Consider the following 14,476-nt stretch of genomic DNA (forward strand, 5'->3'; position numbering starts at 1 on the left):
TGCTGGTCAGGAGGTAATCAGATATTTGCAGTGAGACTTGATGCAGCCTACGGCCAAAAGTCGTGTCACTCAGATCTGTGCAAATGCAACACCGACTGCCACGGGCTCCCAGAGAATAAATAAAGAGAAACCGGGAAAAATACAAAAATAAAGAAAAACAAAACAAAACAAAAATGGCAAAACCAAAATAAATCAACAGAACAACAAAAGCCCTAGATGTCCTCTCTTCTCCTTTGCCATACATCCTACTACATTTAAGGAAAATTCCACTTTCACTCTAAGCTTGAGAGCCTTGTGCCAGGTGTGGCAGATGTGATTCAGTAATGTCATCTTCCTGAGATGGAGATGGGGCCACAACCACTGCAGTGCGTATAGACATACACACCCAATTATAGGAGCAATTAGAGAGGATAAAAGACAGATTAGGTCCTCCCTCCAGAATACATACCCTGCCAGAGGAGCTGAGGCCAGGGAAAAAGTGGTAGGGGTTAATTACCAGCTGGAACCCAAATGCTTTCTTTTTCATGGTTCAAAATGTAAATCTGTTTAAGTGCCATCATTTTAGCCAAGCACTGACACATTTTAACAGAAACATCCAGCTATTTCAGTTATTTTCCCACTTTTCTTGGGTGATCTGAATAAAACATTTATTTTCCTTTCATTTACACAGCACCCACAAGATTAAAACAATTTAAAAAAAACTCTCAGTATTAAGACCAAACATTTAGCATAGTCATATTCAAACAGTTTCATAAATTTGCCACTGATCACACTCTGTTGAAGACATTGTGCTCTGCAGCACAAAGAAAAAATTTGAAAACTTCCAAAACATAGGAAAACCATTGTTTTACTACCACTGTAACACATGCAATTCATTTTCAGACAAAAGGTCACCTTCAGCAAACACTGCTGCATCTTTTAAGGGCTAAGACTGGAGTGTTTAGTGACATTGGTATGGCCTTAGTTCCAGCAGCCCAAAATGCCCAGTGCCCACCCCTGCATGGCTGCTGGGGGCTGTGAGGGACACCCAAGGCAGCTGGGTGCCCCCTGGACCTCTCTTGGGGTGCTCCCTTTGTTGTGAGAGATCAGCTGAGGTCAGATGTATCAAGGAATGAGCCCGAAGTGTCTCTCATTAAGCAAAAAACTGTTCCTGTTCTGAGATCTTCTTAAACACATATGTGCATTTGACAAATTATCAGATGATGTTTTTCAGCTCCATATGTCCATCAAGATGACATTTTTGCAAAGCTTTAGCTAAATCAGATCAGCCAGTTGGACTCAGAAAACAATCATTGATTTTTTAATTTAAGACATACACACTGTTTGATTTTCTAACTTTACTGTCAATTCAAACTTACATCCAATATTTATTTAACATGTAGAAAATTTAATTAAAGCAAAATGAGATACTGGAGAACTTAGGAAGCAGTATCTTTTAACTATCACAACAACAGTTTTACATAAAACCAAAACAAAATGTTCTTGTGTTGATTCAGCTGGTAAAGTTTAGACTTTGTACTTCCTATGCTGTTACATTGCCAGGGACTGAATAAAAGAGCAACACTGCTTAATCAACAGAGTTCTTTTAACACATATATCACCATGCCTCCTCTATTAGGAAGTTGAGCTGGTTGCATGAACTAATCAAAATGCCTTTGAACATCCATTAATACTGTTCAGTTAAATATCTATTGGGTTTAGAACCAATGTGAAGCTCATTTAATACTCTCCATGTTCTACTGGCATAAATCTTTTAAATGACTTCTCTTTTTTTACCACTAAAAGGGCAAAGTAAATGGTTCCTCTTATTACAAAAGATTTCAGAGACCAGAGAAAGAAACAGCTAACACTTATTGCTGAAACAATTAATGATTTTCATTAATAACCAAGGAAATACTATTTGAACCAGAATAAATAATTAGGAGTTTAGTGCTTCAAAATATAAACACTTAATAGAAAACATGTTTTTCTGTTATAAAAATGCAAACTTTTAAGTTCAAATTAAAAATATACACATGCCATCATAATATTAACTTGAAAGCAGCATTTATAAAGAAGTGAAATGGAAAACAAGGAGATAAAACTTTTAATCTTTCCCAGTCCATGGCTGAATATGGAATTCCCAAAACAGATGGTAAAGAATATGCAATATAGTGGAAGTCCTCTGGGTTTGATATTCACCTGTCTCTTTTCAGCACCACCAAATTATTGTAACCTCAATTAATATCTGCCGGAATCAGTAAAATGACATCCTGCTACTGTTAATACTATTTTGTTTGACCTTGATATCATGAACATAAATGCAATTATGATAATATGCCAATTATTTCCTATATTATTTCTGTATTGTTCAAAAATATTAGTACTCCCTCCCTTTCTTATGATAATACCTGAACATTCTGGCTTTATTTCATCTTCAATTTCTACCATCCAACCACTAACATTTGTTTCATTTTTATTTCTTATTTTTAACAAGAAAAAAAGCCCAAAACAAAACCAATCAGTGAAGTTTTAGAATATTCATAACAGCATGTTAGATGTATGATTTATGGAGGATAATAGACAAGTATTTTAATGTTTGCACTATTTTACTGGTTTTGCTGGCATAAATTTTGAATGACGGCACATCTGTCTGTTAGGACAACTAACTGTCAATAATGCATCAGCTACACCATACGCTCTGCATATTTTATGTGGTTAATATAAAAAGATTGTTGATGATTTTTGAGAGGATTTAAGCTTTTTTTAATACTTTTAGACAATCCAGCCATAGCTGCCTACCATAGGATTTTTGGCCCACAATTTTTCCATGTTTCATAGAATTTTGTCCAAAATCTGTTGAACAAAACCAAATAATTTGGGAAAAAACCAGTGGCTTGCAGATTATGAAAGTAATGTGTACACTTTACTGTGAGGTCAGATCTGTCACAGTGGAAAAGCAAATAAATTAGAAGCCACTATGTAAAAGTGATTAAATAGGTTTGGACAGACTGAAATATAATTAGCACAAAACTGTTATCCTAGTCAGCCTATTGACTGTTAAAATAGTGGCTCCACAAAAAACTCCTGGCTTTGTTCTAAAGGTCATGAATTGACTAAAAATCAGGCTATTTCAGAGAAAAGAGTCTTTCCTATCCTGGTCAGAAATGAATCTTTGCAACTTTGATCATTGTAGGATTTATGGTCAAACTATACTGACAAGTAAGTTGCAGATGAAAAGAACAACATTATTTCGTTACCTACAATTACATTTCAAGTCAAAGATATGCTCCCCACAGATAAGTTCACTAGTGATGAATTGTACAATCAATTTTTGACTTGTAAGTGTACAGTAGCAAGTTAACTATTATTTCCTAGAGACTTTCCTAACTTTCTTTACTCAGACATATTTATAACTGGAACAAAAATATAAACCTTAAACTCTCTACATTTCATTTAGATAAACTGCAGCTCTCTGATATTCACATAAGAATCATGTCCATTTTAGTAGTCTACTTGTGGAACTGCTTCATGCAGATTGCAGCTCTATCTGTAAATTACATCTTAGGTAAAGATAATTGTTATTGATTCGAGATATTTCAAATTTTCTGTAAGAAGAATCAAAGGGGTTTTAGGAAAGAAACAAGCTCCACATGGAAAGTAGTGAGTAGCACAGATTAAACTCACCTTTCTGCCACACCAAACATTAATTCTCCACTGCCAGCCCACTGGAAGAGACCATCACGACCATCATGATTCCAGAGCATGTCAAATCAATACCATAAGGATGGGAAACGTCCATGTAATGAATTCAGAAGCAACCTATAAATAAGCAGACAAAAGAAGGCAAAAATTGAACAAATTACCCATATGAGCTCCCCAGAGGACTCACTAAAGGAGAGGTGGTGATGATCTAAACCACGTAAAAGTGATGGTTAATTCAGTGTCAGTATCTCTGTATAGCCAAGCACATTTGAAGATATTTGAAGCATATAATAGCATTAATAGTTCTCTACATTTCAAAGTTTACTGTGTCCTGCATGCCCCTGGATACTTTTGAATTTCCCTAAGTAGCACAACGTTTACCTCTCAGTTGTATACTCATGTCTAGGACATTCCACACATTTTTTGTTTCTGTGAAAAACTGCTGCCAGGCATCTGTTTGGGACCTTTTCTACTTTCATTTTTTTTCCTATTTATGCTATCTGAGCACATTACTTATATCCATCTCAAAGTCCTAATTTAAAAGGACATTACTCTGAATCATGGCCTAGTCTTGCCCATTCCTTTCCAAGTCTATTGAAAAACACTTTTCAGTCTGAAATTATTTTTAAAAACTAAAAAATATATACCATCTTTTGCCTGTCAGGGCTTACTGCTCCAAATGATGTGGATTAAATTTTTACAGAAGCTTAATAAAAACCAAAGAAGTCCAAGCTTCTGACAAATTAATTGGCCCAGCAACCAAGCAACACAAATGCAATCCAGTAAACTAAGTGCAGAACATTGGCACCAACAGGCAGGATGACTTTGCATTTATACAATCACAGCTCCAAATTTCCTTAAATATGAGAAATATGCCAGCTAAACAGAAAAAAATAGCAACTGTCAGCCCTTCTCTTCTGCTGCATTTGCTCTATGTCCCAATTCCTTTTTTCTTGGAGTTCAGTGAAATCCTCAGCCCTACAACTAACATCCTATTCTATCTTAAGGACACAGAAAAATAGAACAAGTTGAATATAAGAAGATGGACTACAATCAGGAATTTTTCCCTAGCTGCACATATTTGCCTACATTGAGAAAATTCTAGGATTATACCTGATCTCATTTGAGAGCTTCTAACCCTATTTTAGCTTGTCTTGTTAAAAGTCAATAAAGATAAATAAGGCTCAGGTAATGTATGTGTAGTTAAAACTTTAGGCAAAGAAGTTTTAACATAAGGCAGATTTTTTTCTATAAAGTGCTTCTCTTCACATTTAAGCTGTAATATTACAGTTGCATATTGACTGCTGTAAAAGAATGGCAGCAAAAGGAGACAATTGTATCCTTTGCATCATCATAATTGTGAATAAGAACATTTTATTGAAATCTCATTGAAATTCCAAAAACTGTTTCCCTTTTCATACTCAGCCCTATATATAAAACTGGAGGAAGAAGGATGAAGGCAGGAAGGGACGTTTGGAGTGATGGCACTTTTCTTCCCAAGGAAAGGTCAAACATGATGGAGCCCAGCTCTCCTGGACATGGCTCAACACCTGCCTGACCAGGGGAAGGGGTGAATGCATTCCTTTTTTTGCTTTGCTTCTGCACAACACTTTTGCTTTACCTATTCAATTGTCTTTATTTCAATCTATGAATTGTCTCATTCTTACCCCTCTGATTCTCTCTCCCATCCCACTGGAGAAGGAGTGAGCAGCCCACAAGGTTTAAACTGTAACACACATTTACTCTGTTTCAGGGAATTTTAGACCAAGCTGGAGCAAAAGGAAGTCTAACTGAGATGAGTTAGTTTGGGAGATATCTCATCCATATGTTAGTCTTTATTTTCCATCGATAGAAATGGCAACCATATAAAGTAAACACCCCAAGAGTTTCACATAAGCAGCACAAAAGAGCCAGTTACACACAAGCAGTAATTTGAGTAATGCACACAGCAAATGTGCATTTTTTGGTCAAATTCTGGTCAAAAAAACAAAATTCCTTTTTGGTTGAACCTTTGAACTACTCAAAATGAAGCCAAATTCAGCTAAATTTGATAAACCAAGTTTATCAAAAGGTTAATATTTCACATCCAGCTTTTGGCTTAAAGCAAATTTTTATAGCCTGAGGAACGGAATTATAATAAAAGGCTGACAAGCCCATACCACACAAACAAGTTTCTGCTAGAGGGTGGTTTCTCTATTCTTGACATTTCAAAATAAATGAATCTACATTTGAGAAATAAGATACAGCTCACATTCAGTAACTGTAATTCTTTATATTTTTTTCTATTTGATACATGGGAAATAATTATCAACAAGAGAAAGTTCAGATTCTTTTTCCTTCCTAAGTTCAAAGTTGAAATTCTTCAGAGTTCATCTGTAAGGCCAATTAGGTCTATTAAATCTCAGACAACAACAGTATTTAAAAATGCGACATATCATTTGCAAAAGCAGAAGGACACATGTTCCTGTGGCCCAATTCCAGCCCTTGTGACTTAAATACAGCCCCAATGATTTAATGCAACAAACAGTTGATGTAGATTTCTCCCACCTTCTGCCACATAATTGAGTTTTAACTTTAAAAAAAAACAAAACTAGTTCTGAGCCTTCCCTTAATAAAGAGTGGTGTCACTAACAGCATTCAGAAGAAATGCATAACCAGTGAAGGGCTGCCATTTGCTGTCATTTATAATAATCTGCAACAGATTGCACAATGAAACACCATGACACTAATACAGCATCCGAAATTATAAATATCATATGAATCCTGTTGACTTGCAAACAGATATATGACTATTAAAACTAGAATGCCAGAATATCCCAATTTACTATTCTAACACACTGAAGTTTATCAGTTAATATGAATGTTTTAGACTTTAAAAAGAGACAATTTTTTATTACTGTGATAGTTGCAATTACTAAAATATATAAACTCAGAAAACAGGGACGTTCCACTAACTTTAAAGTAGCCTTGATGTGATGACCTCTTGTTCACAACAGGATATATTCCTTTCCAAAAGGTACAGCTTTTCATAAGTAACAGTTTTGTTTTAGTTGTGCTTGTTAACTTTGTGATATATGAAAATACCTGTAAACTACAAAGTAATACCTTACAGTATTTTGCTGACAGCTGATGGACTGCAAAACTAATTTCAACACTATTTTTACTCATTCTGGTTTGCTTTTTCTTTTATTCAATCATCATTTGATAAACCTCATTTTCAATCAGAACATAGTCTTTCAATATTTGTTTGATTAATGATAATTTTCAAAATAAATGCTGGGTAGTTCTTTTCCATACAGTTTTTTTCCCATTAATGTACACTACAGTTTTGAAAATATTTATTTTCAAAAATACTTTGTTCCATTACAACTGTTACTTCAGCAATAATGTCAATGGCACACTGTTGCATTCTGTAACTGTTATGTAGATTCATTAAATAGTCCTGAATTATATCTAGTGTTTTCATCTTCCATAGAGTTGCACTGTATGAATACATACAGCTCATGCAATTAATTTTAACTAACCTCTCTTGACAGAAATCCTAATTTTCTGAGGTAAAATATGCCCAGAGCATGCTGACACAGAGAGAGAGAGCATTTTCAACAGCTCCCTTTCTCCTTTTCCTCTTTTGGAGGTAACAGAGTTGGTGATCTTTTTCATTACACTTGGGAATACTCTGTGAGAAGTTTCCAAGCCTTTGGGAACCTCCTCTCCAAGTTATCTGCTATACACCCAACCAGCTCATCAGAAGAATCATTTATGTAATTAAACCCAAGCTGAAGTATGAAGACAGCTCTTCATCTCAATTTTGCATATGTTAATCTGTCTTGAAATTGTGTCTCAGACATGTAAGGAGTCCAAATTCACTTTGGCTCTTTTCCTTTTGTGTCTTTTCTGACATTTACTATGTGTATATACTATTTGTATCTAATATTCCCATCTGCAAATGTACTTTATATCATAACACACACACATATATCAGAACAGAATAATAATAAGCTCAGAAATAGCAATTTTACAGCAAGGCTTACATTAAATAAATATATTTAAATCACAGAATCCCCACCACAGCTATAAACACTTTGGCACTGGAAGGTTTTCTTTAGATTTATTAACACTGTGTGTGACTCCTTAGGCCCAAGCAGGCCTAACAGGGACATTACTGGTTGCCATACCTAAGCATCTTTAAATGACATAAAAATGAAAAATAAAATAAATTTTAAAAAATCCATTACAAAATCCTCTATTTTTTAGAGAAAAAAGTTCATCTGAACAGGGAGAGATAACAGCATGGCAGATGGATGAAGGTGTTAGGTGAATGAGTAAAAAGGTAATATATAGTCAATGATCTGTTACAAGTATTTCTAGGTCCTTATGCAACTACTGGAAGTAAACTCAAGGGAAGAAATGAAGTTTTATCCATGTTCTGTGTTCTTCATAAGAGGAGGGGACAGGGTTTTTTATTTCTAGCCTTCATGAGTGGTATTATTTCATTCCTACCACTATGCAGAGAATTTAATTGCTATTATTTACAGCATTGTGTGCCCTTTAAGGAAAACAAGCAAAATATTCCCCCATATGAAAAGGAGATCTGCCATCTTTTTTAGTATTTCAGGGCATTTATAGCAGGCAGAGAAGCAAACAGCGAGTCACATCAGTATGAAAATTTACAAACACCACCATCCCAGTTGCTTTAAGGGTCCACATAGACAAAGGAAGAGGGCACTCATCCAACTCCTGCTTCAGTGTTTACACAGAGCATTTTATTGCAACTCTCCTTTCCTCTTCCCTTCCTGTACTTAACCAGAATAATGCTATGAAATACTTAATTCTTGTACCTTTTCATTTCCTCACATCATTACAATTCCAGATCACTATCTCATCTACTTTGTGTCTGGTTTTGATGCCACTGAGCGCCTGGCTTCAGGAAACAGCAAAACAATTCCCATGGGATTTTATGGTTGTTTCACATTATGCTTCAGGGATTGACACAAACAGAAAAATCTTGGATATTGCCCTCTGAAAAGTACATTCACAGCAGGGCAACTTGAATGTAATTTGGAATTCACTAAGGACTTTGATAATAATTTATATTTGCCAAATATATGTTAATTAATTCTAATGACATTAAAATCATCTCCCATTTTAGTGCTATCATAGTGCAAACAGAAATTACGAAAAGGCAATTAATTCTTATATAGACTTTATTTCATAACACCTAAAAGAGGCTCTTACTTGATCAAATTTAACAATACTGTTTCTTGAAAAGAAAAGAACACAAGAAATTCTTCAATAGACCATGAAAATCTATCACTTGAACTCATTAAAAAAATAATACATTTGTTTTAAAACATAAAAAGTCATGTTCTCAATAGTTTCTAAATTAATTTGCTTTAGGATATGGTTATTAGTAGATAGAGTACCAATATTCCATTTATATTTGGATCCTATTCCCATCTAAATTCAAGGGATTCAACAGATCACTAACATCACATAAAATTACTTTCATGTTACTTGCTTTAACTCACAAGACAATGAAGGGTTAAATGCTGACATGGGACTGTACTTAGCATCAATGATGCAGGAGTACACATGCACACAGATATGGCTTAATGCAGCTATAACAGCCCCATTATCAGAGTGCAATCGCTGTTATTATGCAGCCATTGGTAGATTACTGCAAATTTATAACCTCAAAGGGTGTGTAAAAGTTAGCAACAATATATTACAGTTGTGTCCATGTCACAAAAGTCCCAAACTTTGTTGTTCACAATTTGTGACAGCACTTGAAACACAAAACAGTGCCCACAAATCCTCTTTAATTGAGCAACACCCTTACAAGTGCTTACTGTAAAAAGCCCTTCATATCATTCAGAAGAAAAATTCACAACATTTTATTGTCATTTTTTTAACTTACTTGACTGACATCTGTGTGTAGACGGCTTAATGGTTTACTTGTGTACTGAACTGAAAGTATAAAACCTGTGTAAGCCTAGAAAACATAGGCTCATCAAGTGCTAAAATAAATATTCCCATTCACGCTGTTCTGTAAACTGTGGTTTTTTACAGGGCACACAGGGATTCAACTGCAGAATTCATTAAGGTGAGTGAAAGGAATACAGCTAAAATTTACTGCCACAGGAAGATTTATCTTTAGAATACATCTAATAAAATTTAAGTATGAGCTGCAGTACGTGAATACTTTAGAGTCATAGGAGAAAAAAGTGGTTGTGAGGCTGCAGCATAAAGCTGAAGGAAAGGAAGCTTTATATTGTCTTGGTCCAGCGATTGTGGCAAAATACTACACACCTCTTGTAAGTATCTAATTACTGATGTCCTGACTTTTATTTCGTTTATTTTGACAACCTAAACTGTCTCTAAAGTGCCTATCTGCATTTGCATTTTAATGAATAATAATTGATATTTATTCAGCACATTATATTTGCATCTCAGTGGTTCATTTACAGATTAATATTCTTATTACCTAAAACAAACTATGCATAGATATTCAGGTTTGGGAATTACTAGCAAGCAAGCAAGCAAGACACTGTGGGTAGCATTATAATTTGGTCAACCTGTTGCCCTCATCTTTGGCTTTTGCATTGTATTAGGTGTCAGTGGTGGCTGGGAATCCTGGACTCCATCAAGTTGTACTGCAGTTCCAGGGAGATAAAGAATAAGACTTCTCACTGATTTCCCTAAAGGTTTTCAATTTATGCCATTTTTGATAAAGAAAGTACTGTAAATCACACAGAAGAAATGAGTAGTACTCACTGCCTTCTACAATCACACTGATAGTAAAGAAAAGATTGGAATATACTGGTATATTGTGATCAAAAAGAAAACCAAAATATCAAAAAAACCCACAGATACCCAGGCTTGCATAAGACTTGTATAAACCAGACTGATACATATTCTGCCTTAACCATGCAAATCCAAAAAAGACCAATGTAAAGGTCCAGAATTGACCCCAGAAAGTGCATTCCACCTTCATTAATTTGATTCCTGATTTTGACAGTCACAATTCAGTAGTCATTACAATGATTTCCTTACTTTGAAAAAAAAAATAAAAACACTAAACTTTACTGCTGTAGTAAATTTGATTACATATTTTACAGCTTTGGGTATTCACAACATAAAGAAACAAACCCACAAGCACAAAAGTGACATTTGGATTTTATATCCATGACTGGTTCTGTGGCAGATCAGGTTTAAATGTCAAGCTTCTGTGAAAAGATTTACCCCTCAGCATTAATCTTTCTCACCCATACATTCTTATCAGGACATTTATATTCCAGCATCTTGGAAAGTACTTGGTATTCTTTGCTCTATAATCTCCCTATTTCCTGGGATAAGGCTGGATCTAACATAAACCAAGCACTCATGCAATGGGCTCCTCTAAATTTTAAAACTGTCAAGTGAAGGCTGCAGTCTCTGAACACTGCTGTCTAAAGATTAACCTTTTATCATACAAAAAAAAAATCTATTTAAAAATAGATATAAGGTAGATATCTAAGACAGCCTCCTAGGCAATGCAGCTTATGAACAAGGCCAGTCACCCTGGAAGCAGCCATCTAGAATAAAAATGAAGATACCTTGAAGTGCCTCTTTGTCTCCTCCAGCTCTAAGTGGTGCTTATGCTAACTCAGTGATGCACACCAGCTCTGCAGGCAACAAAACCAGATCCCTCCTTATGAAAGATACTAAGACACATTATCAATTCTGAAAGAATTAGCAATATTTACATACAGACTTTGCAAAGGCATTCTGACTTAAAAAGGCTGCAGGTATGGGACTGCACTTTAAACCTAAATCCAATAACAGAATCTAATCAAGAAGGACATTAAAATATTTCTAAGAAACTTGTAGATGATGAGGAAGAATATTACCATATGATGTCCAGTGGCATAACCTCTGGAAATACGAATAATCCAAAAAGAAAGCTACAATCAAACCATGCTATCCTTGGTTAGAAAAAATGAACATTCTCAAACAGCCTCTTCTAGCTATTTTCTTTTTTTGTGGAAACAGAGAAAGCGTGGCTCTCAGAAAATTTCAGCTTGCACTGACCAAACTCAAAAGCTAATGTCTACTGCAGCTGATAAGGAGATGAATTACTGTTCAGTTAATGCTAAAAGAACTAGTAGTTCTAGTACTTTTATCACATTGCTATATATATAGGTTTGTAAACCAGCATTCTTGCATCCAAACATCTCTTCTAGTGATGGTCTTCCATCTTCCACACACCCTTCCATCAGACCAAGCAAGACCCAAGGGAGGTCCCCCAGTGCTCACCAATAAAGAGGTGGTGTGGAGGCTCCACCTCGAGATGCTGCCTGAAATCCACTCTGCTGCAGCAAAGGCAAACAGGACTGATTGTGCTGAGTGTAACTTGGTAAGCAGAATTTAAATAGACCTATTTAAACCTACAGAATTTTGGCAAGAAGCAAAATACAAGGAAGACAGCCTACATCAGTCCTTTTTTCACTTGCTTGAGGTTTCTTTTCTAATGTCTTCAAGCTGATGTGTTTTGCTGAAACCTTAACTCTTAACTGTTACAGTTCTTGCTCCTTTCTAAATTACAAAGAAGTTGAAAACTGAAGAATTACAGAATTCTCTTTTTTTGGTAATGTGTAAACATTACTGTCTTAGCAATCTGGTTTACTTAAAAATCTTTTGTTTTGTTTTTTTTTTTTAATATAAGAAGCTAAGGCAAAGAACAATTTCCATTCCAGTGCAGCATTCTTTTCAAAATCCCAGGCTATTAACTTCATTAATGTCTTTCCCACCTAATTATTTTTAAGTAAGGGAGGAAATAAGCAAAGACTGGCCCACCATGTTTCAAGTATTTCAAATCACATGGTTGAAAATGAAAGAGAGGAAAGAAATCAGATCAGACTTCAGAGCAGATTTACAGAAAGCATATAATCATTGCATAGCATGGGATGGCCTCTGGGCTGCAATCAGTCAGGAACCCACAGTAAAATTATTACAGTGATACAATGGAGAGTTTCTGGCTCAAAAAGTAAGAGTATTAACACTGAGTGAAGTCCTTGCCCCATTTGATCTTAGTAAAGGATTAAGGCAGAGAGATACATGGCTCCCTAGAGGCAGATCCCTACGGCTTCACACAGTGGTTCTGGAAAACCAATGTCATTGCTGTTTCAGGACAAGCCTGCAGCAACTTTTTTATATGCTAACTCTGCCAAAATAAGACAGAAAGAATTTACAATAAAGATCATGATGTCTGGAGACTTGAAGACAAATGGGACTTGAGATTAGTAAAGATAAGTCAAATATATCCTTGTAAGCTGAGAAAAGTGTTCTTTATCTAGTTAAACTGGATAACCATGAATACAAATTAGTCTGAACATTCAGATGCAAAAGAAAATTAAGCCTAAAACCAGTGATGAATAAAAAAAGTTTAAATCCCATTTTTAAGCTGTCTGAGGTTATCTGATTTCAGATATGCAAGATCATTATATGGTTATTCTTTTCTACAGAAGTGGTACACAATACTTATCTCCAGAGGAAGCATTTTAAAACATTACAATTGAAATAACAAAGTAAATTTGCCAGGAAAGGGAATAACAAAAGCCTAAAAAATAAGTGATAGAAGGTATAAATAGAGATGAAGATAGAAAGAAAAATGGGCAAACCTCAGTGGGCAGAGAAATATTAAGGTCATTTGAAGTCATTAAGTCTATTTAAGCATCCTTTCCATGTAAATTACACATTAAGAAGTAAAAAAAAAAAAAAAAAATTTTGCAAAAGACCAAGGGCTATGACTGGAAATAGTAAAGATACACAAGTTATACAAAGTCATTTAAGCCACACAGGAATGACCAAGAGCTGTAAATGCCCAGAAATCTGTCAGGAGCTGGAGGAACTCTTTGGTCTGCAGAAGCAGAGTAGGGATGTAGCACTGAAAAGATAAAAAAAGAATCAACCAATTCTAAGAGAGAGAAATTTATGATCTGCAAGCATTCTCATAGGCAATACCAATTAAATGCATTTGTGTCTAAATATCAAGAACTGAAATCCATTCTAGAACAGTGCTGGGCAGAAAAGTTCTCTTCATATATATCAAATTCCCAAGTTTTCTTGAAGGAAAAAAAATGCAGACACATTACTTTGGCATTACAGACACTCCAGAATGTTTCATGCTTTTAACTGATGGATGCAGATTCTAAAAATAGAAAAAAAATCCCTCTTCCTTTTCCCCAACTCATCTCCTTTCCCTGTACAAAATAAATAGAAACCCCCAAAGTCTTAACTATGCATAAATAATTACTAAAAAAAAAATCCCAATTTTTAAGCAAGTGGTCAAAGCCATAGTATTGCTTTACTACAAACTGATTGCATTTTCCCATATTCTTTCATCCTTTTTTCTATATGCTGTGATTTTTTCTTTTCATTTGAAGGTCGGCATATTGCTATGCCTTGTTTATTGGCTATTTATTTAATGATTATAGCTGAAAAAAATCTATTGGCATTGAAGAACTTTAAATTAATCTCCACTTAAGCATTCTTTGTTTGTGCTTCATTATGCTGGAAACATTTTACCTTTTTTAAAAGCACAACTGCACTTCATCCTAAAAAACACTGGAGAGAGTAGCAGAGATGACTATAATAAAGCATTTTAAACAGTTTAAAGACTCTCATTCAGCCAGACTCCATGGGTTATTTCTTCAATTGAAAAAATAAAATTAAATTTAAAAACTGCAAAGAAACATGTTACAACCTACAATCCCCTTTACAGACAAGCATTTGACTATAAGGATTTTTAATT

The 14,476-nt window shown here is 35.0% G+C and overlaps 1 long non-coding RNA gene across 2 annotated transcripts in view; it reads right to left on the reverse strand.

Moving 5' to 3' along the window:
- The window catches only part of LOC128935211 (uncharacterized), a 76,673-nt gene that overhangs the window by 32,415 nt on the left and 29,782 nt on the right, over nt 1–14,476 (reverse strand). For both annotated transcript variants that reach the window (XR_008482936.1, XR_008482937.1), the window contains exon 2: nt 3,667–3,801. This is a non-coding gene — a long non-coding RNA (uncharacterized LOC128935211). The remainder of the gene's footprint in view (nt 1–3,666; nt 3,802–14,476) is intronic.

Source organism: Melozone crissalis, unplaced genomic scaffold (genome assembly GCF_028551555.1).
Source record: "Melozone crissalis strain CALT ecotype California unplaced genomic scaffold, PUWL_Pcris_2 ptg000016l_1, whole genome shotgun sequence".
Lineage (NCBI taxonomy): Eukaryota > Metazoa > Chordata > Aves > Passeriformes > Passerellidae > Melozone > Melozone crissalis.